The sequence below is a fragment of the Canis lupus genome, chromosome 1, assembly GCF_048164855.1.
Source record: "Canis lupus baileyi chromosome 1, mCanLup2.hap1, whole genome shotgun sequence".
Lineage (NCBI taxonomy): Eukaryota > Metazoa > Chordata > Mammalia > Carnivora > Canidae > Canis > Canis lupus.
Window position 1 is genome coordinate 60,439,239 of NC_132838.1, and position 26,091 is coordinate 60,465,329.

The window sequence follows — 26,091 nt, forward strand, 5'->3', positions numbered from 1 at the left end:
GTTATTTTCTGTGACATTTGATGTTGGATCATTAGTCCTCATTGCTGGATTCTATAGTCTTGGTTTCTGTAATGATGTATTCTCCTACTTTCATTCTGACCCCCGTGATATATAATTCCATGGATCTCTTTGAGACCACATCTCAACTGCTATGGGTATTTCAGGCCCCCATCAGTTCTCATTTGGACAGTCAGAGTAGACTTCGAGCTGGCTTTACCTTTCTGTATCATTGTCCTCTTTAAATCTATTCTCATATATAGTGATCTACATTGAAACCCAGTATTTCACCTCTGTTTACAAAGCTTTAATAATTACCATTGCCTAAAGAATAACTTTAAAGCTCCCCTAAGCTACAGTGAACAAGCCAGGGCTCAGATTGCTGTCTTATTCATGGTTTTCTTCTGAGGAGAAATGCCCAAGGCCACTGCTTTATAACATAGGCTGTATTCCTAGAAGACCACAACACGTTATAAATGTGGAGTGGTGATATGAAATGTTGGGTGAAATAATTCAGTATTTGGTAGGGTACCTAAGAAAGATGGGTAGGAGATGAGGAGGAAAGCTGAGTGGAGGACAGGTAATGAGGAATCTAGTATACTGTGTTAGGGAATTTATATTGTATTTAATAAGGATTCACGGACTCCATGTTCAGCCAGTTAGCATCATCAGTTTTATAGTGAAGAAAATCCATTCTTAAAATGGAATAATATTTCTGGAAAGTAATTTTTATAATAAGAAGGTAATTAAGGGATTATATGGCTTTTTTTAAGTAGGAGAGATTTGAACATACTTATATACAACTACTCAACAGGAAATGGCTAAAATACAGGATAGAGGTGGAACCATTGATGGAGTGATTTACTTGTAATAGAATACCAGTTGAAGGATTAGCATGGATAGGACAGTGAAGAACTTGTATGTGAAATTGTGGGAGTTATCATGGGCTTTACTATTTGTGCACTAGGAAGCCACTTGGTTATCTGAGAATGACGAAAGAAATAATGGCAGACAGTACTTGAAGGAGATTTTTGGGCCACCGCTGAGGAATATGGGAGCTAGAGATACATGTAGACAGACTGAAGGATTATTTGGCAGTGTGTTAAAGATCACATGAGATAAGAAGTCATCAATTTACAGTGACTTCAATAGGAGACTGCTTCTAGCATTCAGCCAACCATAGTAGTGTTGGAAAGTGGGAGGCAGCCATTTAGTTGGACAGGGTGTTTTGTCACGTGAAGAGGACATGGGCAAAAGGGTACTGACAAATACCATTTTGAAGCCCTGAGTCAGTGTCTAAGGCTGGCTGCAGATGGAGTTAACTTTCACAGATTCAGAATTATGATCAGTACACAAAGCATCAGCCCATCATGTTAATACCCTTCAGTGGTTCCTAATTGCTTTGCATGTTAATGCAATCTATTGGTAATCAGCTTTAATGTCCTCCAACTGTTAGCTTTCTTTTATCTAACAGTTGTGGATGTTTTGAAAGGGAGAGTCTCAGGCAGAATTGGAATGAACTATGAGGAACACCCAGTTTACAGAGGCAGCCAGCCTGCCTAATGTGTATTCCTCCTTTTGTTCCTTTGAAAATGTTCCTTCCTTATCATCCACAAACTTCCTTCATTCTCTTCCATTTCAGAGACTTATTGTTCATTTACTCAGTCAATAAATATTTGAGTAGTATATTCCAGGCCCTGTAAAGTTCGGTTGGCATCACCTGAACTGGAATGTTCAGTCTCGGTAGTTTTGGACGTGGAAGAAATTGAGAATTTTTGGTCCTAACACGGTGGGAATAATGAGCTATATCTACGGCTTTTTCAGAGCTCATGGGTCATGCTGCAAAACAAGGTGCCAAAAACTCACAAGTGGAAGTAAGATAACTACATGAAAGCACCAAGGGCAAACATGTCTTGCCTAGAGGGAAAAGACTCATTTGCACTTTCCATCTTTACCTCTCTGATAATATTTCTTTTGCTTATTATGAAATATTGGTGGCTATGGTTGATGGGAGTTTCAACCTATATATTAAATAATATATATTTTCTTTTAAAAACCCTTTTAAAAAAGATTTTATTTATTTATTTGAGAGAGAAAATGAGCAGTGGGGATGAGTAGGGGCAGAGAGAGAGGGAGAAGCAGACTCTCCACTGAGCACGGAGTCAGATGTGGGGCTCGATTCCAGGATCCCAAAATTCTGAGACCCTGAGATCATGACCTGAGCCAAAGGCAGATGCTTAACCAACTGAACCACCCAGGCACCCCTATATATTTTCTTAATGTTTATTTATTTGAGCTCAATTTTGAAATAGCCTCTTCCTGCCTCCCACTGGCCTACAAGTACAGGAGGGCAATGACTTACGTAGGATACATGACCAAAATATTTGTTAGATGAATGACTGAATCCTGCTGATAGATTTCATAAGCCTAGGAAAGTTTCTAGACTCTGAAAGCCTAGACTGGGTTCTGTTAAAATCCACTGACGCCAGGGGAACCACAGCTACTGGAGGGTGAGTTTCCTGATTTGATTAACACAAATTGCTGTAAAGTCTCTGTGCTAACTTGAGACAGGTCAGCCATTTTCACACCCTCTGATGTGATTGGCCTCCCGTTCTCCATATTCCATCTCAAATGTCCTCTAGGCAAATTGCATCTGAAAAACTCATCTGAGGAGTCCAAATCATCACAAATTATTTCCTGTCTGCCATTATAATCACAGTTAAAGCCTTCTCCCACTTCATTTACCCTGTTTCCTCGTTCCACAGTGCTATCAAGTTCTGGGAGAAAGAGTGGTGTGATGATCTGTTAATTATATTTTTATGCCTTAACAAGTATCTAGTGCTTAGGAGACAGCTTGGTTTCCAGCATAGATTTTTAACACACAAACAAAAGGCAAGTAAATAAAAATAGCCAAGGGCTAGTATATTTAGAGTCTTGGAATACAAAAGCCATTGTCCTAATGCCTATATCTGTAGCTACATGGGATCTTTAGTTTTGTTGTTTTCCTGATAAATCTAAGTAAAAAACTTAGTTACCTTCTAACTTTCCTTACTTTTGCACTCAGTGGGTGCTGACAAATGACATAGCCTGGGGAGGTGACTTTACTTGAGGACCTTATTTAATTCTCATACTATACATAGAATTATTACCTACATTTTGCAGGTGAGGGAGCAGGTTCAGAGTGGTTAAATTACCAAACAATAGTAACAAGTATAGTGATAAAAAGTAGCATTCAAATAAATGATAATGCAAATACCAGGTGAGGTGAGCATTACTATCAGCACTTTGCAGACAGTGTCAGTTCAGAGAGAGAGAGAGTATCATGCCAGGTCCACTCTGTACTAGTATGTGAGGGAGGTGAGTGTTTCAGTTTGATCTGTCTGACTACAAAGCGTCTGCTCTTGCTGGATGGCTGAGTTGTTTAAGGGTTTTTCTCTCAGTAGGAGATCATTCTTGAGTGTGTACAGCTTCCCTGCAACGGGGAAATTACTGGATAAAATTGTATGCTGTCTTGTCCAATTATAAGATAATCAGTGCTGGGAACACCTTCCTGGCTAAAAGTGAGTGTTACCACCTCTGTTCTTTTACCAGCATAGGTTAGTCTTGCTCTCAGGAAAGTAAAACCTGATAAGCAAAAACAAGTAAAAACCCTATTGATGCTTTCTGCCTTTGCCTTTTTTCTCTCTTTTCTCCTGAGCTGGAGCCAAAGTCATCACCTAGTACACAACCCCCAGAGCATTATGCTGACAGATCCTGATGTTCCACGTCTGTGTTTTCATTTGAGCTGTGCAGTTATATCTTCAGTCCAATGGAGATATGCTGTGGGAGATGTAGGATGGCATTTTTCAAAAAGCAGTGAGGATCACAGAGACTACTTGCTGTCGGTGGAAAGGAAAAGCAGGAAAATAAAATAAAAATGAAAAATTGTAGTTTCTGCCATATTGCCATATAAAGGCACTTTTCTAGCTATGTGTTCTATATACATTTAATCACATCAAACTAGCTAATAAAATAACAGCACTCCTCCCTTGGCCCCATGCTTATTATTCTTGTTAATTATTTTTTAATTATCTTTCTATCACTGGTGCTAGAACAACTGTCATAATTTCCACCTCAGAGGCTCCAGACATGACATACCTATAAACGTAGCATAAAGGATGGTGGCTGGTGTGTGAATGCTTTCAAAAGAAACACAGAAGGGAAATCATATCTAACCACCGCTTCCACCACGTTAGCATGGGTAGATCTCTCCAATTGCTACTGTTAATTATTCATTATAAGATCACATACACACTAACCCCCTTAATTAGTTGAGGGTTTGCACTGCTTAGTTCATATCTCTGTATTTGTCAGGTGTCTGACAGCATGTTGAACAAAGCAGAGCTCAAATGGCCTGCTACACTGTCTAACCTTACTCCTGGAATTAAAACAGTGATTAGGTTGGGCACTAATTAATTATGTGGACCTTCGAGATCTGCCTCATAATAACTAGCTCTTCTGTGGTCAAATGAAGCCATTAACACTATGTTAGGCACTCGGATATCATTTGATTTCTGTTTTCCACACTCAAGTGATTTATAATCTCAGGAGCAAGGCAAAATATGTATATATGATATTAAAACATGTTGAACCAAAAGAGTGGTAAAGATAGAAATCCAGAGGAGACTCTCAGGGCTGTTTCCCTGAAGGATGTTTGAATGGGAGGATGTTTCCCTGCATGGATAAAAGTCTAGTTTAGTGGTAGCCATGAGCATGGGCTACTCAGTGGGTCGATGGCCTGCTTGAGTTGAAGACTGTGTGAGAAGATGAATAGGTAAGGTAAATATATGGGCCTGAAATATATGCATATATATGATATAAAATGTTATTTATTTGTTCAGAATATTGTTGGCCAGATTTCATTTCAGAGGCCTGAAGCCCTGCAACACTCACAACACAGTTAGTTTTCTTTATATGAGACTAACAAATTATACCCAAAGACAGTCCCGTCAAGATCTGAGTGTTTGCTTCTCAGAAAAATAACTTACATATCATTGTTACAACTGGAATATATATATATATATATATATATATATATATATATATATATAATTTTTTTTTTAATAAAGTTTCATTCAAGCTCTTTATCCAGAAGTTGGGTCAACTGATGTCTAATTAACGTGAAGTATCAGGGAGGGATCTGCTATTTTGAAATATTCTATATGACAAATACCACATGATTTCACTCTCATGTGGAATCTACAAAACAAAACAAAACAAAATAAACAAAAAGTAGAATCAGACCTGTAAATAAGAGAACAAACTGATTGTCTGGGAGAATGGGCAGAGTCGGCAAAGGGGAGTGGGAGAGACAGGCTTTCAGTTGTGGAATGAGAAAGTCATAAGAACAGAAGGCACAGCATAGGGACTATAGTCAGTGGTATTGTAACAGCAATATATGGTGACAGATGGTAGCTATACTTGTGGTGAACATAGCATAATGGATTAACTTGTCAAATCACTGTGTTGTACACCTGAAAGTAATGTAACATTGTGTGTCAGTTACACTTCAATTAAAAAATAATAACATAAAAATATTCTGTATGAGCTCATCAAGTTAGACTGAAGGCCATCTCTGCTTATCATTTCTAAGAGAAATTATAAGGGGTCTGTCTGCCCTCTCCATTAAAGCAGACAGTCAACCGAAGGCAGGCCTTAGTACTTACTCTTAAAGAGTTATGGGGCTCTTCCTGAATATATAAGAAAAAATTCTCTTAAGCAGAGTCCAACACAACGCTATAATGTCGAAATATGTTGAAATAATTGAGCAGTGGAGTAACACTTTGACTGGTTTCCAGGTTTGTTCATCTTCTAAAAATACAGCCTCATTGCCTTCTTTTCCCTTTACAAGAATTAGTGACCAAACTTAGGGAAAAGTTACTCCTGATTTTGATAAAGATATAAATACATGCTTTACAAGATTTAATTCCCACACAACTCTGTGCGGTAGGTACAATGATCTCAATCATTCCCACCCTTGGACATGAGCAAAAGGGGCTGTTAGGCAGTGTTCTGATATTGAACACAAAGACTTTTTTTTTAACTTTTCAAGCTAAGATTTTCTCCTCTCTCTCTCTCTCTTTTCATTTTAGAATGAATTTGACTATACAGGAATTATGGAAAGTAAAGGCATTAGCCAAAATACCCTAGGGTGGAGGATCTGAGGAGAGAGAAGAAAAAGAGAGAGCGAGAGAGAGAGCGAGCATATCACATCTTTGGCCCCAGGAAGTTAGAAGAACTAGTGTTCTTGCTTCCATGTATCTGGCTGTCCCAAATCACCAAAGTGGATGTCTGGGCTGACCAAGATCTCTAGTTTATTGCATTCTCTTTCTCCCTACCTCATACCCTGTGCTTGAATAATCAAGTTTTGTTAAGTGCTTAGGGATGGCTGTAAATCATGAGTTAGAAAGATGTTCCCCTGGCACTACAATCACTGTCCAGGAGTCCTGGGAACCTTTTGCCCTGTCCAGCTCCAGCAGACCAGAACTCCTTCCCAGGCTTGCAGGGGGTAGGGGTCGGCCCAGGGAGAACAAGGTGGCTCTCTGGCTTCTGGGAGGTGAATACATTGCATAGAAGAAGCTTGAGGAGTGGGGAAGAGAAAGCCAAGTAGAAAACAGGCTAGATGGGGGCATAGGTTTTTTGCTAACTTACAGATATTTAGACATACAGTATGTTGGGATGTTGGCCCTCATTTGTCCTTTTGCCCTGGGCTGTGCTAATATTAGGGGAGACCTATTCTCAAATCTACAGAGAAGAAAATTGGAGGCTAAAAGGGGTTAAAGTCTTTACCCAATGGCTGGTAAATAACAGATCTGGGATTTGAGCACCTACCTGCTGACATTAGATTCTCAAATTTTGAGTAAGGTGGAGGCAATTTCCCTCTGTAGGGAGTGCCTTAAAATATCGACTTATGTAATAAATAAAACTTCTTATAGTAGTCCAAGGAGAAAAACCGTCCTAGAAAGATTTGTCCACGGTTATAAACGCTATTAACCTTAATGGATAAGAACTGGCCTTGGTTCTTAATCTAAAGGTTTCCAGGACTGTTTCATAAACTTTGATTCACCAAATGCTAATAGTTTTTACGCAGATGAGTAACACAACAAATGTTCTTAAATTGAGAAGAGTAGGATATTTAAGCTTAAACAAAGTGAACTATCATTCTTTATTGCAGTGATTCTCAGCGTCTTAGATTTACTTATTTGGATTTCTGTGGACAAAATAACCTCCCCAAACTACTTGCTGATTGACCTGTTTTGTGCAACATGTTGTAGATATAGTGATGTGTAACCCCTTCTCCTGTTGACTCTTCCATTGGAGGCAGTGGAGGGAAGTAGCCCAATAGCTACTCTGACCCATGGTGGCCAAAATTAATGGTTCCCATTAATTGGCCAGTTGAGCTTCTGGCCATTGAAGGAAAGACTGATCAGCAGCCATGACAAAACCAATTTTCAAGTCACCATGATAGTCCTGATAGCCAAGAGAACTGATTGGAACCCAAACTTAAGAATACTTGCTTTTGGGGCAGTTGGGTGGCTCAGCGGTTTAGCACTGCCTTCAGCAACCCCTGGAGACCTGGGGTCAAGTCCCACATCAGGCTCCCTGTATGGGGCTTGCTTCTCCCTCTGCCTGTGTCTCTGCCTTTCTTTCTCTCTGTGTCTCTCATGAATAAATAAATAAAATATATATATATAAAAAAGAATACTTGCTTTTGGGGGCACCTGAGTGGCTCAGTTTAAGCTTCTGCCTTTGGTTCAGGTCATGATTTTGAAGTTCCAGGATGGAGTCCAGGGATTGAGCCCCAGGTCAAACTCCCTACTCAGTGGGGAGTCTGCTTCTCCCCCTGACTCTCCCCCTGCTCCTTCTCTCTCTTCCTTCACTCTTTTTCAAATAAATAAATAATATATATATATATATATATATATATATATATATATATATTTTAAGAATGCTTACTTTTGGAGATTAAGCTCCTAAGCTTTCCACATAAATGAAAGACAAACTGAAAGACAGTACTTTTACTTTTATATTTCTGCCTTCAGAAAAATAAGAGAAGAAACGGCCATCTAAATAAATTTGGACAAAGTCACATAAAAGAATGAAATAGAAATTATTAAATATCTGTGCCCCTGGCTAGTAGCATTAGAAACAAAGCATCCTCAGCATGAGAGAAGGAAAGCATTTATGAGACACAAAGATTTTACATCTGAAAAAAGTCTTACTGCTGCAGGATGACAGAAAAGTCTAGAACACATTATTATGTGATGTGCTTACAAATGGAAAGCGTGATGAAAACCTATGAATGGGAACATTCTTGACTAGTTTCATATAAGAAGAAATTTAAGAGTAAGTTAGTGCTTTTCTAAAAGGCTTAATAAAGCTATTAAAAGAAAGTTTATGTTACAGATCTCCAGGACAAAAGAGATGAAGCAAAGAAATATATGAAATGCTAAGAAAGCAAGAAAAGATAACAAGATTAGACTTATGGGAGATTTCTTTTTTTTCTTTTCTCTTTTTATTTATTTTTTTTATTATGGGAGATTTCTGATTTCTTTTTGTGATGTGTGACTTGTGAAGCTTTCGAGAAAAGGTTAGAATGAGGAAAAAGGACATGATGAACTTTCTGAATGCAGATCATAGATTTTCTTTAACATACTAAAGCCCCAACTTGTTCAAGTTTGGTTAGAGTGAAACTTTCAGTCCAGTTATAAATAGGTGTCAAACATTCTCATATACATCAGCAGAAGTATAAATCAGTGTGGACTTTTGTGGGGTAGATCCATCCAAAGAAAATATTCTTTGCATTCTGCAAATGTGCAGCAGTGAACACTGTCCCAACAGTCTCCTGAAGGCATCCCTGGCATTCAGCATGATTCTTGGAATAGTATTAGCTGCCACTGAGTAAGACCCAGTTACTCTTCCATGCCCAGAAGAGTTTTTCAGGGAAGCTATGAAGAAGATGTCTTGCAGTTGAGTGTATCTAGTCTAAGGAAGTCCCTGTATGGACATGAGGGCTATGGTCCCTTGGCTTTCAATACGCTCCTGCAATATAGAAACTGAACAGTCCAATTGAAAGAACAATGTAAATAGCTTATGAAGTGAGTAACTAAATAGTTACACTTGGCATTTGTACGCACGTGTGATTATGAATATACTGCTGATTTTTACATACATTTTATACAGGTAGGCTTCACAACCCTGCTCAGTACGACTTGGCCACATCTTTCTGGATCCTGGGTGAGTGGGAGCCAAATTGTAGTACATTCGTCTCTTCCTCAGGTTCCTTGATTTTTGTTTCTGTTCACTAGCTTGTCTTTTTCCTGAAAGATCTAACTCTGAAAATATCTTGACTCCTTTTTTCATTTTAAGGAAGCCTCAATTTTATTATGTGTTTCTGCCTTTTCCACACTTTCTGCTAGCCTACTGCTACTGGTAGTCATTTTCATTCAGCTCTGTTAATGCTGTGTACTTGCAGTATACGATGGAGTTAGGTACATTTCTCTGTTTAGTTAGGAAAAATAACAACTTTTCCTTTTGTCTGTTGCATTAAAATTTTTCTAGCATAGAATTCTGAGCTCTTGGGATCCCTGGGTGGCGCAGCGGTTTGGCGCCTGCCTTTGGCCCAGGGCGCGATCCTGTAGACCCGGGATCGAATCCCACATCCGGCTCCCGGTGCATGGAGCCTGCTTCTCCCTCTGCCTGTGTCTCTGCCTCTCTCTCTCTCTCTGTGACTATCATAAATAAATAAAAAATTAAAAAAAAAAAAAAAGAATTCTGAGCTCTTTTCCTTTGTCCCAAAGGCATGTTTTTAAAAATTGGGTTACCAAAAAATAAAAATAAATAAATAAAAAAATAAAAAAAATAAAAACTGGGTTACAAACCTAACAATTTTTCACCAACTAATGCTTTTAAACATTCATTTGCAAACCACACATATTGATTGATTGCTTTATATGGGACAAATACTAAGTAAAGGTCAAGAAGAAAATATGCCTGCCTTCAAAAAACTCTCAATCTAGTGGAAGAAAGAGGCCAGGAGCAATGTAATGCTATAATATGAGATCTGCCCTAGAGATTTTTGAAATACTCTCCCTGTCCTCTTTGGCTGAATACTCTCATTTTCCCATTTCTTTGTCTTCTGTTAATTTTTACTTTCTCACTGAAGACTTTTACTGTCTCCATGACCAACAACTCAGGTCCGGTTCCTTGGCGATTGGTCCTGGCCTCTTCTCACCTTATATTCTCTCCCCAGGCTATTTCCTGTACTGTATCCATGCCTATTATTTTAATTTATATGAAGAAGACTCATAAGTTTTCTCTTTACTAAGAACTCTACTTTAAGTTTCAGACCTATATATCCTAATTTTTATTTAACATCTTTCCAGGGAACCTCAGACTCAACCTAATAAAAGACTGAACTCAATATTTCCATCTGCCCCCACCTTCCCAATTCTGATCATCCTCCAATATGGCAACGTCAGTGAATGGTACCAACATCCATTCCCTTGTTCCAGCTAGAAAAGGACAGCCCTTTTTATTTGCGTCCGGTGCTCAATCTATCATTAAATCTTATTGGTTTACTTTTCTAAATTTCTCTCACTTAGATTATTACAATAGCTTTTTCTTGCCACTCTCAAATCTTTTATTTCTCACCAAAGCCAGAATGATACTTTCTTCTTTTTTTTTTTTAAGATTTATTTATTTATTCATGAGAGACACACACAGAGAGAGGCAGAGACTTAGGCAGAGGGCGAAGCAGGCTCCATGCAGAGAGCCTGATGCAGGGCTTGATCCCTGACGCCCTGAGTTAAAGGCAGACACTCAACCGCTGAGCCACCCAGGTGTCCCCAGAATGATCCTTTCAAAACTCTAACACCATCAAGAGAATTCTCTTCTTAAAATTTTTCATGCTTTGCTATTATTATTATTTTAGTAATAACTTTATCGAGATAATTTACATACCATAAAATTCACCCTTTTAACGTTTCCATTCAACAGTTTTTAGTAAATTCAGAGTTGTGCAATTATCATCACTATCTAATTTTAGAATATTTTTATCTTCTCAAAAAAGAAACTTTAAATCCATTAGCAGTCACACTCCATTCTTACTCTTCCCCCAGCCCCGACAACCACTAATGTGCCTTCTATCTCTATGGAATGGCCTATTCTGTAAATTTCCTCTAAATTAAATTATATAATCCCATTGCTTTTTGGATAAATACAGAATTCCCTAACCTTAGCTTTAAAACCCTGCAGAGCCTGGCCTCCATTTCTTCTCATGTCTCATCTTAAATTATGTCCTCCCTGATTCTCTGGATTCTACTCACACTGAGCTACTTTCCTTACTCCTCACTTGTCCTGCTTCCTATTGTTATGGGTCTTTGCATGTGTTGTTTTCTCTTGCTCCTCTTCTCTGGTAAACTCTGCTTCATTATTCAACCAAAGCTCAAGTGTCACTTTTTCAGGATGGTCTTCCTTGATCTCCCAGGTACAGGATTTGGTGACACTGGTTGCTTCCACTTTGCAACATTTGCCACAGTTATAACATCAATTTGTTATTTAAATTCCTTGATTAATATCTTGTCTTTATTGGTCCATGCTCCATGACAGCAGGGACGATGTCTGACTTTGTAAACTGTTGTAGCCCTGGTATCTAGCACAGAATCTGATTCGTGTTGCACCTGACTAATTTTTGCTTAATGAATGAAAGAAGTTGGGAATAAAAAGATTTATAGAAAATACTGAAGTTAAGCTGACATTAGAAAAAATATGAAAAAAATATCAAAAATATGCAAACTTTAATAGTGAGAGGATAGAGCAAATATGATGGGATTGGTCTCTGGCATGCTGGAATACAACTGTAGCTCATCCTTCAGCACCTGCTTGCCTCATCTTCCCAATCCATAAAACATGGATTATATTTCTCTTTTTATGTCTCAGATTAATTCAAAGATTCAAATGAGGTAATGTATTTAAATAAGATAGGCAAATCATATGGTATAAAAGTGTTCTTACTAAATAATGAAGAAATATATACTCAATAATCTTAATTATCATAAGATATAAAACTAGATTTTTTAAAACAGATTTTATTTATTTATTCGTGAGAGACACAGAAAGGGAGGGGCAGAAACATAAGCAGAGGAAGAAGCAGGCTACCCAGGGTGAGCCTGTTGTGGGATACAATCCCAGAACCATGGGATCATGACCTGAACCAAAGGCAGATGCTCAACCACTGAGCCACCCCACAAAATTGGATTTTATGGAAGAATGATAATTTTTTCCCCAATTGTGTATGGAAAGCATATATTTGCCAGTTATAAAAGTTAAGTCTCTTTTCTTGATTGAAAAGAATGTGAAAGGCACTTTGCAATTTTATGAAAAAGAGAAGTGGATGGATCAGAGGTAACAAAGATGATATATGCAACAACAGTATTAGACAGTAGCCAAAGCAATGATTATGGCAGACATCTCTAAGATCATAGACACTGAACCAATACAATGTTAAAGGTGAGTTTACTGAGCTGGATGACATAAGATTTAGTTAGGAAGAAAAAACAAAATGGTATATGGAAATGGAGATTTCATGAAAAAAAAAACCTTAGTTTCATGTTGGTGATTAAACATTAAAGTACTATATTTCAAGTATCCTTCTGATTCTCTGTACTTTAAGACTCCTCAGTAGGTTATGTGGGGTAAGAGCTTTATGTAGAGACTGATCACAGCATTGTGGAGAAGAAGAAGATAGGTGTCAGCACAAAATACAGTTCCTGTGTAATAAAAGAAGTTATAAATGTGTTATGGACATTGATACATGATTTTCACTGGCTAAATGCTTGATTGAGTTGTACATACCCAGGAACTGAAAGACCCTTAATGAATACTTATTTTTCTAATATTATAGAACTTTAGGATGGACAGGACCTTAACTATCATTCTTGTTATGATTCAAGGAGGTGCAGTTCTCTTAGAGGCTTATAGCTAGTTGGTGGCAGAAATGTCTAGCACAGATACTGAGATTTCCACTATCTTCATTCCTGAATTAAGAAGATTTTCAGCAAAGAGAAGAAAAATGGTAGAATTACAGCAAGTAAATATTCTTGCTGGATGAGAAATGTAACTTAAATTATTTTATTGGCTCCATCCCATCTGTGGCAATCTTCATTTTTAACTATACTGCCAGAGGTTGCCTTGTTTACATTCCTACTTGCAGGCTATTGTGCAGGAGCACAGAATTAAGTTCCAGCATTATTACCCTTTGAATTTTAAGGCTACCATAAATAATGTCCATAGCATAATTCTTCAGGGTGTTCATGTCTAATAATACGTAAGCAGCCAGTCTTTAGATTCATGGAGAAGCCTCTTGGAATAGTGGAACTATGAATATGCTAGGACAGCCAATGTTTGATGCCTATATTACAAGCTTAATATTTGATTCATAAATATAAATGGGAAGTCAAAGATGCACCTACATTTGAGGAAAACCAAAAGCATGAAAAAAAGGACAAGGATAAGTAAAGGGAAAAAACTAATCTTTTTCAAATGAAGAAAGAGAATTTTAAAGAGGTCTAATTTGTCCATTTGAAGTACTTCAGAGAAGAACTAATTCATAGAACTAGAACTGGCTGCTATGGAAAAGAATCAAGCAGATGGCAAGAAGTAATTATTGTGCATTAAAGGTATGATCAGTAAAATAAAAAATAGAAGTACTGGGAACTAAAGTTTGGAAATGGTTGATAATGTAAAAGAGTAAAGGCAAAGAGAGAAAAGGGAGAGGTATGGAGGGCAATCTATGAGGTTCAATATTTCTCTAATAGGATTTATATAAGAAATGGAACAGAGGTGATGGATGGGAGGAAATCCAAAAAGACTATAGGAAGATTTCACTGAGATGAAGAAAATTTAAGAGTTGATTAAAGACCAAATAGAATGAGGGGTGCCTGGGTGGCTCAGTCAGTTAAGCATCTTCAGCTGGAGTCATGATCCCAGAACCCTGGGATCAGCCCTGTATCTGGCTCCCTGTTCAGCAAGGAGCCTGCTTCTTCCCCTCCTCTGCCTCTCTCTTTGCTTGTGCTTTCTGTCTCTCTGTCAAATAAATAAATAAAATCTTTAAAAAAAAAAGGCCAAATAGAATGAAGGAAGCTATATCCATTCTAGATCTATCTTAATGGAGGTTCAGAATTAAAACAAAGAGAAGACGTTCAAAGCTTCCAGGGCAAATGAAACAATTTGCAAACAATTCATGAGAATCCTATTGTTGAAGTCTATTGTCAGATTTCTCTCAAGTCTTGGACAACAATATATATTAGAAACCAGGACATAAAGTTTTGAAAATCTGGGCAAATTATTTTAAATGTAGAAATTTTACCCCAGCTAGTCTGTCCGTCAAGTGTGAGGACAAAAGGACAACATATGCAAACTTAGAAGGATTTTACTTACCACCAAATTAAAAAAAAAATGTATATATATTCCACCAAAACATAAATGGAAACTAAGCAAGAAGACAACACAGAAATAAAAAAAAAAATCAGATTAAATCTGGAATACTATTAAAAGAAATGTCAGAATGAAAAACATGCATCAAATTTAGAAGAGATAGCAGGCTTCTGAGAAGATTGTTTTTATGAAAAAGTTATTCTATTCAACACATTTAATTGATTAAGAAGCTGGATGACTTAGTTATTTGATCGAAGAGGCAGACATTTCTTTTGTGAATAAGAAAATAAATGTGGGAATTGAAGGAAAATATTAAACTTTCAAGAGAAAACAAACAAGAAATCTACCCAGATAAATGAAACAAATTGAGTAACTGAGAATTTAAAATAAATAATTTTAACACAAGCCTTCAATATTCTTTCAAGAAGCTTTCAGGGTAAAATTTTTTAGCTTTCAGGATAAAATTACTTGTTTTTTTTATATTTGTCCAATCCCTATACTTGGTTTTATAGTGAGTAATGTTTACATATGATACTATTAATGATTTTCAGTCTTTAGCATTGAAACTTAACTTTACTTATAAAAATATGAAAATTTAGTAATGGAAAAGCAATGGTATATGATAGCTGACAGGTTGAATGAAGCATGGGAAGGACAACCAGAGAGTGGAGTAGCAGTGATCAAGTTTTCATTTTCCAGAGTAGAGAGCTAAACAAGCATGTGTTAAATTCTATCCAGTTTCCAGGGCTAGCTTGGTCAATAACTACTTGTCTAATTCAATCAGGTGAAAAATCACTCTGTGATAATATTTCAACCAAAAAATGAAGGTTTTTTGAGTGTATCATAACCATGATCATTGAGATAATATCCCAGTTCTGATACATATTTCAAGTAGCAATCTGAGAAGGAGAAGAAAAATGTCCACATAAAAATGTAAAACTAACAAATTGTCCAGGATTGTTGAAAAAATGGAAAAAAAATACTTAAAATTTGATATGTATAAAACAATGTATATGAAACTGATAATAAGGTATACTTGAAATATTTATCAAGGAAGATAATATAACCATAATAGTTAACACTTTCTGAGCACCTATAATGTGCTGGATATGTTGTAAGTGAATAATCTATAATGTACAAAGCAAATGCAAATTTGTAATTGTCACCAGAACTTGAGAGGATAGAGGTGATAGCAGAAACACAGTGGAAGCATTGAAAAGAGGATATAGAAGAGAAGAGATATTGCAGAAGCTTATCAGTGGCTTGAAGGACATGGGTGATGCTAGTATTAAATAAACATAGCGTTTGCATTCCCTCTGACTATATTTTAAATGGTAAATGTAATTGTTTTTAGAAATTTTAAATGTGATTATTTATATTGTGACAGAAATTACATTTTGGTAACCATTTCAACTTAAGATGGAAAAATGTGGAAGTTAATTTGATATTTGAGGGAATACAAAATTATTCAGAATTATTTCTGATAATGCAAACGAATAAGTATGATCAGTTTAATAGTCAATCTTCAATTTCCCTTCCAACTTTTAAATTCTATGATTCGAGAAATATTTAAAAATACAGAAACAAGCTCTTATTTAATAGTTGGCAAATGTTTTAGGGTAGCAATATCATTCATTTGAGGTTTTGTTTTCTTCTTTGAACTCATATTTTCATTATATTTTTCTAGTGAATTTTATTCTAATACAATATACTTTTATGCTTCTTAAAGTCATTTATTGGTCACCTATCCTATTTCTCTGCAACAAAAATAATTGTTTAAGTTTTTAATTATTTTTATTTTTCTGGCCATAAGGCTCTGAGAGTTAAAAAATTTATTCTAGATTGAGTTTCATGAAAATTATTATTACTCAATTGATCAAAACAACATAAATATTATAGATTTGATAAATACTTCTTAAATATAAAAAAGAAAATATTAGTGAAAAGAATCTCTTAATAAGTATAGCCTATTTGCTCCTGGATGAATATTAGTTGTGATTTGCTTGAAGCAAAGTTCAACATCAATTGTTTTTTATATTTTTATATTCAATGTATATGTAAGCTCTGAAAAAACTTATTATCCTAAATAAAAAGAAATGGAAGGAGTTTGGGGAGAGCAATATCACTCAATTCTTTGAACTCCTTCCAAGTTCTGTGCCAAAAATTCATATAGTGATCTATCATCAAAAATATTTTTATTAATCTATCAGCTGACAATTCAATTAGGTTCTCTTCAATTTTGGTCCTGACTTGCAAGAAGATTTGTCACTCTGTCATTAGAGTCATTTTTATTTCTCAATTTATAGGAAGTATACCAAAAAGGCTTTTTTTTTTTTACTGAAATGTATTCAATAGCTGTTATTATTAATCTTGATATACATTTAATGATACGTAGTCTTGATGAAATGTTTTCTTTTCATGCACATTCAATATAGTATTGCTAAAATCTCAGAACTATAGAATTAGCTAATTTATTGAAAACGTTTATTTTACTTATTTGGCAAAACGGTCCTCATGTCAAACCAATCAGCCAAATCAGATTTACTGTCTGTCAGAAAAAGTGACTTTGTTTCTTAATCCAGTTACATGTGTTAACGTGTGTATTCATGAAACCCTCTCACATCTGAATTTTAAATCTGAGAGAGATAGTCATAGCATAGAGTCCTGCCAAGACTTTATTGCTTGGATGGAATAAAGCAATTTTGGAGTTGAGTGGTGTAAGTGATTGGAATCTTGGGTGAAAATGTCTTAGGATACATAAAAAGAAGTAAAGAAATATTAGCCCCAGTCAAGTATACCTCTAGATTTGGCAGAAGCTGGGCTCTAAAAGTTGCGGGGGGAAAAGAGATATGCACATCATAAAACCAGGTATTCTTGTATTGAAAAACATGAAAGTCTGATGGTAATACTGCTTATTATTTTTCAAAAAAAAAATAAAATAAAATAAAGGGAAGACCAACAAAGAAATCAATGACACTTCACAGAAAATGCTGTGGTGAATTCAGGCTCTAAAGTTCCCAAATATGAAATGCCACATGCATGTAAAAAAGTGGCAGAGGTCCAGAAGCATATGAGAACAGGTAAAAGGCTAGAATAGTAGAGACTCGTGACAGTGCTACAGAGGGCAGGGAGTGAGCTGGACAAGGAGGAGACCAGCCCACAGTGTCCCTAGATCAAGATGACAGGTATTTCTCTACTCAGCTATTTTTCTTCCATATTGTAGATCAATAAAATTTGTTTCCTAACTCTAAAAGTAGAATAAGGTCTGAAATACATGCTGAAACAATAAAAGACACTAATCTTGTGTAAACAAAATCATTTTAATTTTAATAAATTGCCCTATCATTTATAGAAAGGACTTATAAACAGAGTTGCAGAGTTTCCATCAGTAATATTTTTTTTTAATTTATTTTTTATTGGTGTTCAATTTACTAACATACAGAATAACACCCAGTGCCCGTCACCCATTCACTCCCACCACCCGCCCTCCTCCCCTTCTACCACCCCTAGTTCGTTTCCCAGAGTTAGCAGTCTTTACGTTCTGTCTCCCTTTCTGATATTTCCCACACATTTCTTCTCCCTTCCCTTATATTCCCTTTCACTATTATTTATATTCCCCAAATGAATGAGAACATATAATGTTTGTCCTTCTCCAACTGACTTACTTCACTCAGCATAATACCCTCCAGTTCCATCCACGTTGAAGCAAATGGTGGGTATTTGTCATTTCTAATGGCTGAGGAATATTCCATTGTATACATAAACCACATCTTCTTTATCCATTCATCTTTCGTTGGACACCGAGGCTCCTTCCACAGTTTGGCTATCGTGGCCATTGCTGCTATAAACATCGGGGTGCAGGTGTCCCGGCGTTTCATTGCATTTGTATCTTTGGGGTAAATCCCCAACAGTGCAATTGCTGGGTCGTAGGGCAGGTCTATTTTTAACTGTTTGAGGAACCTCCACACAGTTTTCCAGAGTGGCTGCACCAGTTCACATTCCCACCAACAGTGTAATATTTAAGAAATGATGATGAACTGGGAGGTACCACATGAGTAATGTTTTTCTAAAAAAGTATACTCCCCCCAAATTGGGTGATACATTCATTGATATATTCAATGTCAATGCTAAAAACTTTCTAGAACTAAAAACTAGAATAATTAATGATCTCTTACAAAATACCTCTTGTCTCTCTCTCTTTCAAGGACCAGGCAAAACCCCTAGGTAAAAACCACAGGAGACCAGATTATAATTCAAGATAAGATAGATTTCATTAAAATTTACAGTGGCCCAAACTCGAAGCATCATCATCTACGTGTCTATTGAGAGACACTGAAGCAGAGGCATTACCACAGTCTGAAGGGCAATTCTTTTTGGGTGGGATTGTATATAGGTGATCTCAGAATTCAGTCCCAATTCTTAGTTTCTGGAATTCTAGGCAGCTGTCTTGGGCAAATGGGATAGAACTGCTTGAAAAGCATGAACTTCTTTGAATGCTTTCTAAGTTTCCCTCATTAGCACTTGGTAGGAGATGGTGTCACGTAATAGATGATGGTGTCAGGTGGTAGGTCTGGAGGAGTGCAGAAGCACACACGTGCATCACTGATGAGGGCAGAGATGGAGAAAGAATTGTGGGCAGCCCAGGTGGCTCAGCGGTTTAGCACCGCCTTCAGCCCAGGGCCTGATCTTGGAGACCTGGGATCGAGTCCTGCGTAGTGCTCCCTGCATGGAGCCTGCTTCTCTCTCTGCCTGTGTCTCTGCCTCTCTCTCCCTGTGTTTCTCATGAAGAAATAAATAAAATATTAAAAAAAAAAAAAAGAATTACTGGGAAGACCAATAGGGTGTGAGTTTGGGATTCTCTTGGTGTTGAGATTTATTTGCCACACATTTAGTCCTTGAGAGGTATTTGCTGCTCTTATGGATTTGAAGGCTCTAAATCATTGACAAAATCTCTCTCTCTCTCTTTTTTTTTTTTTTTGTTTGTTTGTTTGTTTGCTGCTATTGTGTCTGCCTCTCCCTCCTGCTAAAGAGTCAGGAATGCGTTTTTTGATCATTTTGCATTGCAGATACCTGTACTGACTTTATCACCCCTGTGCTCATGGTCTTCAGTTTCTGCCTTGTGGGGAAAGGGGGGTTATCCAACTTTCCTCAGGGTTTTGAATATATGCATTTGTGGGAATTCATTAGTTTTCCATGATAAATAGTATTTGAAAATTACAAGCCTTATGAAAAGCAGGAATAGACTTACTCATAAGATAGCTCTAAGAGGTGCGCATATGCGTGCGCACGTGAATATTGAGTGGTTTCATTGAAGTGCAGTTGCATTTTTATGTGTGCGACAGACTCTACTCAGCAGTCTCTTAGCTTCCTTTACTTACAAACCAGGAACTTCGGCTGTTTTATTAAAGACTGGATGTGAATAGCTGAAGTGCTTTGCTGACACAGACATCAAAGGGACTTAAGTGTACTTTCCCCCATATGTTTTAGCTAGTTTTTCCCTTCATGCCTGATATCAGTCAGAGAGAGTGCTAGAATGTAATACCTCACACCTCAAAGATTAAACACCTTCTCAGTTGGTATTTCTGCTTCAACTTCATTTCCTGCCACCTTCTATCATAAGCACCTTGCACCATGTCATGTACGCTCTTGGTTCTGTTTGAGCAATGAGGCTGTGTTTTTCAAAAACATTATTCTGCAAATAAGTAGACTTTGCCTTGTCTTTGACATGAGCTTAGTTGCTGAATGAATAGCTTTGTTGGACATCAAGATAAGATTATAATAGAGTCTATAATAGCAATGCCAATCACGGATGGCAGAAAGGCTGTTATTCTTGGACTGTTGTATTTGTAAATCATGCTAGATTTCCCATGGCTTAATCTAAAAATGCTGCCCTGTCAGTGGTGGAGGCTTACATTTTGAGTTCCCAAGAAAAATATTTCAGAAAGAACATCCTACTCTTCTTTCCTGTGTAATAAATAAGTTCTAGGAAGGACTCATATCATTTAAGGAATTACTCAGAGGCATTTTCACTTCTGTATCTAACCTTGTAAGATCCAGACAGTTACCACATCCACTTGCATGTCAAATGATTCTTATTTGTATTGAAGGTTGTATTTTTGTTTGTTTGTTTTAGTTTTTCTTTTGCTTGAATTAGAAGCACGTCTTGAGATGGGCTAGGAAGTTTGGATTTTGGAGCTCTGTGTCTAGGGGGCAGACAAGGAGGAAGAGGTAGATCAGAAGACCAGTTAGGGGTGAGGAATCAATTCTTAGAAATAGGAGGACTTGGAGTTAGATTTTTTTTTTAAGATTTTATTTATTTATTCATGAGAGAGAGAAAGAGAGACAGAGAGAGAGGCAGAGACATAGGAAGAGGGAGAAGCAGGTTCCATGCAGGGGGCTTCATGTGGGACTCGATCCCAGAACCCAGGGATCACATCCCAAATCAAAGGCAGATGCTCAACCGCTGAGCCACCCAGGCGTCCCACGGAGTTAGGTATTAAAAGAAAAAAAGAAAAAAGAAAAACAAAAAGGAAGTGTTTTCAAACATTCTATAGATCTTCATGGAATTGGTATGTTTTTAAAGGGTAAAACACCAAGATAGAGTGAAATAAATCAGATTTTGTATTTCATTTGCCTTGTATCTTCAGAGATGTTTCATTTTTTTTTTTTAATCTGGAGAAGGTAACTTTTCATATAATTTTCTACTAACTTTCATATCCCATCTTTATACACCTCAGTCACTACAAAGCAAAGTAATCATCACTGCAAGCTATGATAACAAAGGGACTGTGGACTGTTTCTCTCTAAGGAAAGGACCTATTTCAAAGTATGTTCCTATGTAAAGGCCTATTGTGAGTTTAGGAATCTAAAATCCACAAATGATAGTAATGTTTTATAAATAACCACTTAAATGACTCAATACTTAAAGGGCCCTCTAGGAAAATTATGAGGAAATAATAGGCCAATCTAGATTTAGAAAGAACATCAGATTATTTTGCTCAATCATTGCAAGCAAATAAGCAAAATGAGGCTCAGAGAAATTGAAAATTGTGTCATAAGTTTTTTTTTTTTTTTTTTACTTGAGTTAGATGTGAAATCCTGATTTCTTAAATGTTATTCCTACATTCAAGCTCTCATGAATGTTTGGTATCTTCTGTACTGGAAATGTTCATAACCAAACCTACCTATTTTGTAATATACACAAATTTTTTTCTAAACCTGAAAAATGACTTTAATCATAAATTGTCAATTGTAATGAAGTAACAATAAAAATCTGAAGTATAACCCCTTTCCCCTACCAAAAAAAGAAATTCTAAATATCGAGTAACTGAACAACCAATAAGAAAACTCCAGTTCATTACAGCTATGCTCTCTAAATTACAGCCACAATCTTAGGTTAACTTCAGACACAAACTAAAATTATGTAATGTTAGCTTGAAACAAACCAATTTCCTCACTTGTGAAAGTGGGTATTTGACCCACCCTTAGTTTTTATATAGCTATTAAGAGGTAGGATTTTCTAACTCCAGGTTCATTACATATTTGAATTTCTGGAGAGTGTGTTCTGGATTCTCATCTTCTAAATCTCAGTAATCTACCAGCAAAAACTGCCTATGTGACTGACTATTTTTAAAGTGGAAAAGACATTGTCATTTCTGACAGTTTGCAGCCTCCATTAGAGCCCAGCACAGACTGTGTAGGGTGCATGCTGCTAGCACTATTCAATTCTATGAATCAAGATGTATCTAAATCAGTAGTTTTCCCAAATTCATTCTGCTGAATGTTCCAAGGGATAATAACTGATGTGGGAGAAGGGTTTTATGGGCATGCTTGGGAGATGTAATATGCAGTTTTCCAAAATTCTAAACACTGAACATACTTCACTGTCTATCTCTCAGGACTAAAGTTACATAAAACACACTTTGGGCACTTTATGGAAGATCTGGGATTATTCTGAAGTTGTCCGAGTACATTTCTTCTCCTCCAAGCACTGCACACCTTTAGGAAAGATCCTTCTTCATTATAGTTCAGTAGAACTTTTCTCAGCCTTTGACAAAACTTTGGATGAGGGGAAGCATGTTTCATTTAGTCCTCTTTGCTACTCAGATTTGGTAGATTTAACCTGGACTGTATATCATAATTCTGGAAAAATTCTGACTATTGAAGCTTGCTTCCTCTCAAACATTTTAAGATGTCAAATGTCAATAATGTCCTGAGACTGGAATGATGAAAATTAAGTCTCTTAAAAACCTAGTTTAGGAAAGGAACTCAGTGCAGTCCCTTTACAAAAACAGGAACTTAGAAATTGGGATGTATGGCTCTTAACCCAGAAGACTTGCCAGTACATCTAGCTGCCTCATCCTCTCCAATCCTATCTTCAGGAAAGTGTACTGAAACAAAGGATATAAAGAGAATAACTGATATGAATACAATGTTTTTAAAACATGCTCTGGCTAGTTTTATTAAAGAAGAAATTTGCACAACTTACTCTCCACGAGTCTGTTCTGGCATGCTTCTAATGTTATTAGGATCACTTAGAAAATAAAACATGATAATTTCATAAATCAGTAAGTGGAAACTGGTAATCATCAAATTAACAGTAGTTGTATTCAAAAGTCATTACACAGCTATGCTGTCATTTCTTGAGGTTGATCAAAGATACCAAGAGCCATAGACACGTCCCACAGGACATGCATCATATAAATCAGACTTGATTTTATCACCAGCGTTTATAAAATCAGACCCAGGGAAAGAAGTAGGTCTGGGAACACATGCATGGTTTTAATATAGCAAATGTTGAACTAATTGTTACAAAATCAGAACAGCAGGAATATTTGCAGTATTTTATCAATTAATTAAAAATTCATAAATTCAAAACATAATATGATGTATTATTTGTAAGCATTTCTATAAAAAAGGTTGAAAAGATTAAACTCATCTGAAAAAATTGCATATTATAAAATGATTTATTTTATATCATAAATTTTAATTATAAAACATTTCTACAGATTTTTTTTACATATTTTCACAAAAAACATGTGTAGTGAGTGGCTGTGAACTGCACTTCACAGATAAGAATTCTGATGCTCCAAACTGAAAAGGTACATCTAACATATCAGGACAGGATCTCAGGCCCAGGGCTTCTAACTCCACACCCCAGAGTTCTTTCCCTTGTCTCATAGTTTGCTCTTTAATGGTGAATTGACCCACCTTTCCTCACCTCCATTACTTCACCTCCATTACTTATATCTTTCAGATTTCATGCCATTTGAGGAAATGATAATGAGAATTTTTAAAAACCAATGAAGTAGTAGTAGAGAATTTCTGAAACAAATCTGTAACTTAGGAAATATACTTAGAGAGAATAGAATCCTAGTAGTTAGGATGGAAGAAGTGACTTCCTTAAGCCAGTTCATATAGACTTGAAAGAGTCCATTGTTAACTTTATAGCAATTTTGTTCTTTGTTAAATAGTCATTGTCAAAAATTAAATTAGATAAACTTGTAATTTAACATTATGTTAAAAACAAAGGTAGTAAATACCGACTTGTCACTTCTTAGTTATTTTACTACAGTTTACTATTATCTATGCTTTTGTTGTTACTTACATCTATCGGGGATATATGGTGGAAATATTATATCATGTTATCTGCTTTTCCAAGTTCTACATTGCTAGTTTGGAATCAACCATGATGGAATTATTTACAACATGAAAATCACAAAGGCTACAATTATTGTTTTGTTCATTGTCTGGACTTAAAAAATGGAGAACATTTTAATAATGCAGATTAAATTTAAAATTGTGTTGTATCTGTAGCTGTTAGATTATGAAAGAGTCATAAAATGGAGAAAATATTTGTCTAGTATGTGAAACCACTATCTGGTTCAGCAAAGAAATTGTTCATGAAAGTAAAAATTGAATGAAGTCTGACAAATGTCCTTGTTGTTTTACTTTAGACTCATTCTGCAATTAAAAGAAAATATCAAATAACATTTACATCAGAAATCCACTTATTTGTCAGTGACATGAGAGACTTCTTTTTGGAATAAGATCATAATAAAACATTAATACATAGTCCAAATTTGTGGCATTATTACTGGGGACAGAATGGATGGAAAAACTGACAATAGATTTTATAAAAAAACAACATGTGACATCAAAGTCCTTGGTATGGAATTTAGAATGATAAAATATTGCATATTTTATCATTGTTTGTAAATTGGATGCTAATGTTCTTAACACAATACATTTTATATTAAGCTTTTTTTCCCTCTTGGAGAATCAAGTTAAACATTTAACATACCACAAGAAAGAGGGCATGCTTTGTTGGAAGATGAGCCCTTTGCAGAAGAGAGGGATACCAGAAAAAAAATCTATGCATGTGCCTTTGTAATTCTCTTTGAACAAGAACTCTAATTATGTATAACGCTGCCAGTTTGATGTAATAGACCTCTGTGACATTTTCCTATATTGTTCAGGGAGGGACTCTTTCCTACCCGTGAGGTGTCAGCTTCAAATGCAGGATGTATTTTCATTGTAAAAAGTCACCAACTTATGTAGAAAAATGGTGGCCAAAAACCAAACCAAACAAAAAAAACAAAAAATTCTCTCAGTAGCTGTAGGTTAGCTTAGCCAGTGGCCCCAGTACTCTTTCTCAACACTCTCATTTATTTCACTTTCCTAGTACCCAGTACCATACAATGATGTTATCTTCTGGAACTAAGACCAATAGCTCTAGTGCATCTTTGGTCCTACAGCGCTTTACTCATTGTTGTGACTTCTCCAGAATTAGTCATAATTTACCTGTCTTTCATTCTATCCTCCTCGGGCTCTGGGTTATATTATGCTACTGTAATCATAGTCACTGAGGAGTTATTGCCATCCTCTTTCCAGGTCATAATGTTCACATTTACACATACATGGTTTCTGGTCATGATTTAACCCCTACTGATAACTCAAGGGTTGGGATTCTAGGCATGTGGCAAATGACAGTGGTGGAGAATATTCAATAAATAATTGTGGGTTGGTTGATTGATAGGATGTCCTTCTAGACTCCTTCAGTTATATCACTTCCAACTTTTATACCAAAGGCCAAATTAGTCATATGATTTCTTCTCCCTATTATTGAATTATGAATTAAAATTAATTTATCTAAAATCCAAAATTGCAGATTGGTCATCTACTAGTTTTCTGGTAAAGCTATCTTGGATTTTAGAGCTGGGTTGCTTTGTCATTCATACATGCCCCGTTGGTTTTTATTTAGGATATAACTTGTACTGTAGTTAATCATACTTAAGTTCCATTTGTAAAAGCCTTGATGAGACAGCAGAAATGTCAAAAGAGAAGAAGAAATCATGGGATGCCATGGTCTTTTGACTTCCAGTTGAAGAATGAAGGTTAGTTATAGGTCAAAGTGAATGACAGGATGTTTTGTTGTCACAAGAAGCTTGCTAAGTAAAATAGGGGAATGTTACTGAGAATACACTCTTCCTTTTAAACCTTCCATGAAAAAATAAAAATAAAAAATAAACCTTCCATGGCTACTGTATGATTTAATTAGGAACATCAGGGTGTTATATATATTTTATATATGGAATAGTTAATTGAATATGAGCATCA

General features: G+C 36.2%; 1 long non-coding RNA gene and 1 other non-coding gene across 2 annotated transcripts in view; one reads left to right on the top strand and one right to left on the bottom strand.

Annotated features, from left to right (window-relative positions):
- Positions 1–26,091, top strand: part of LOC140636639 (uncharacterized) — a 255,522-nt gene that overhangs the window by 188,054 nt on the left and 41,377 nt on the right. The gene's annotated exons all lie outside the window — the stretch shown is intronic.
- Positions 23,187–23,312, bottom strand: LOC140608955 (small nucleolar RNA SNORA72). The gene has a single exon (XR_012010945.1). It is a non-coding gene; the product is annotated as a small nucleolar RNA SNORA72 (small nucleolar RNA).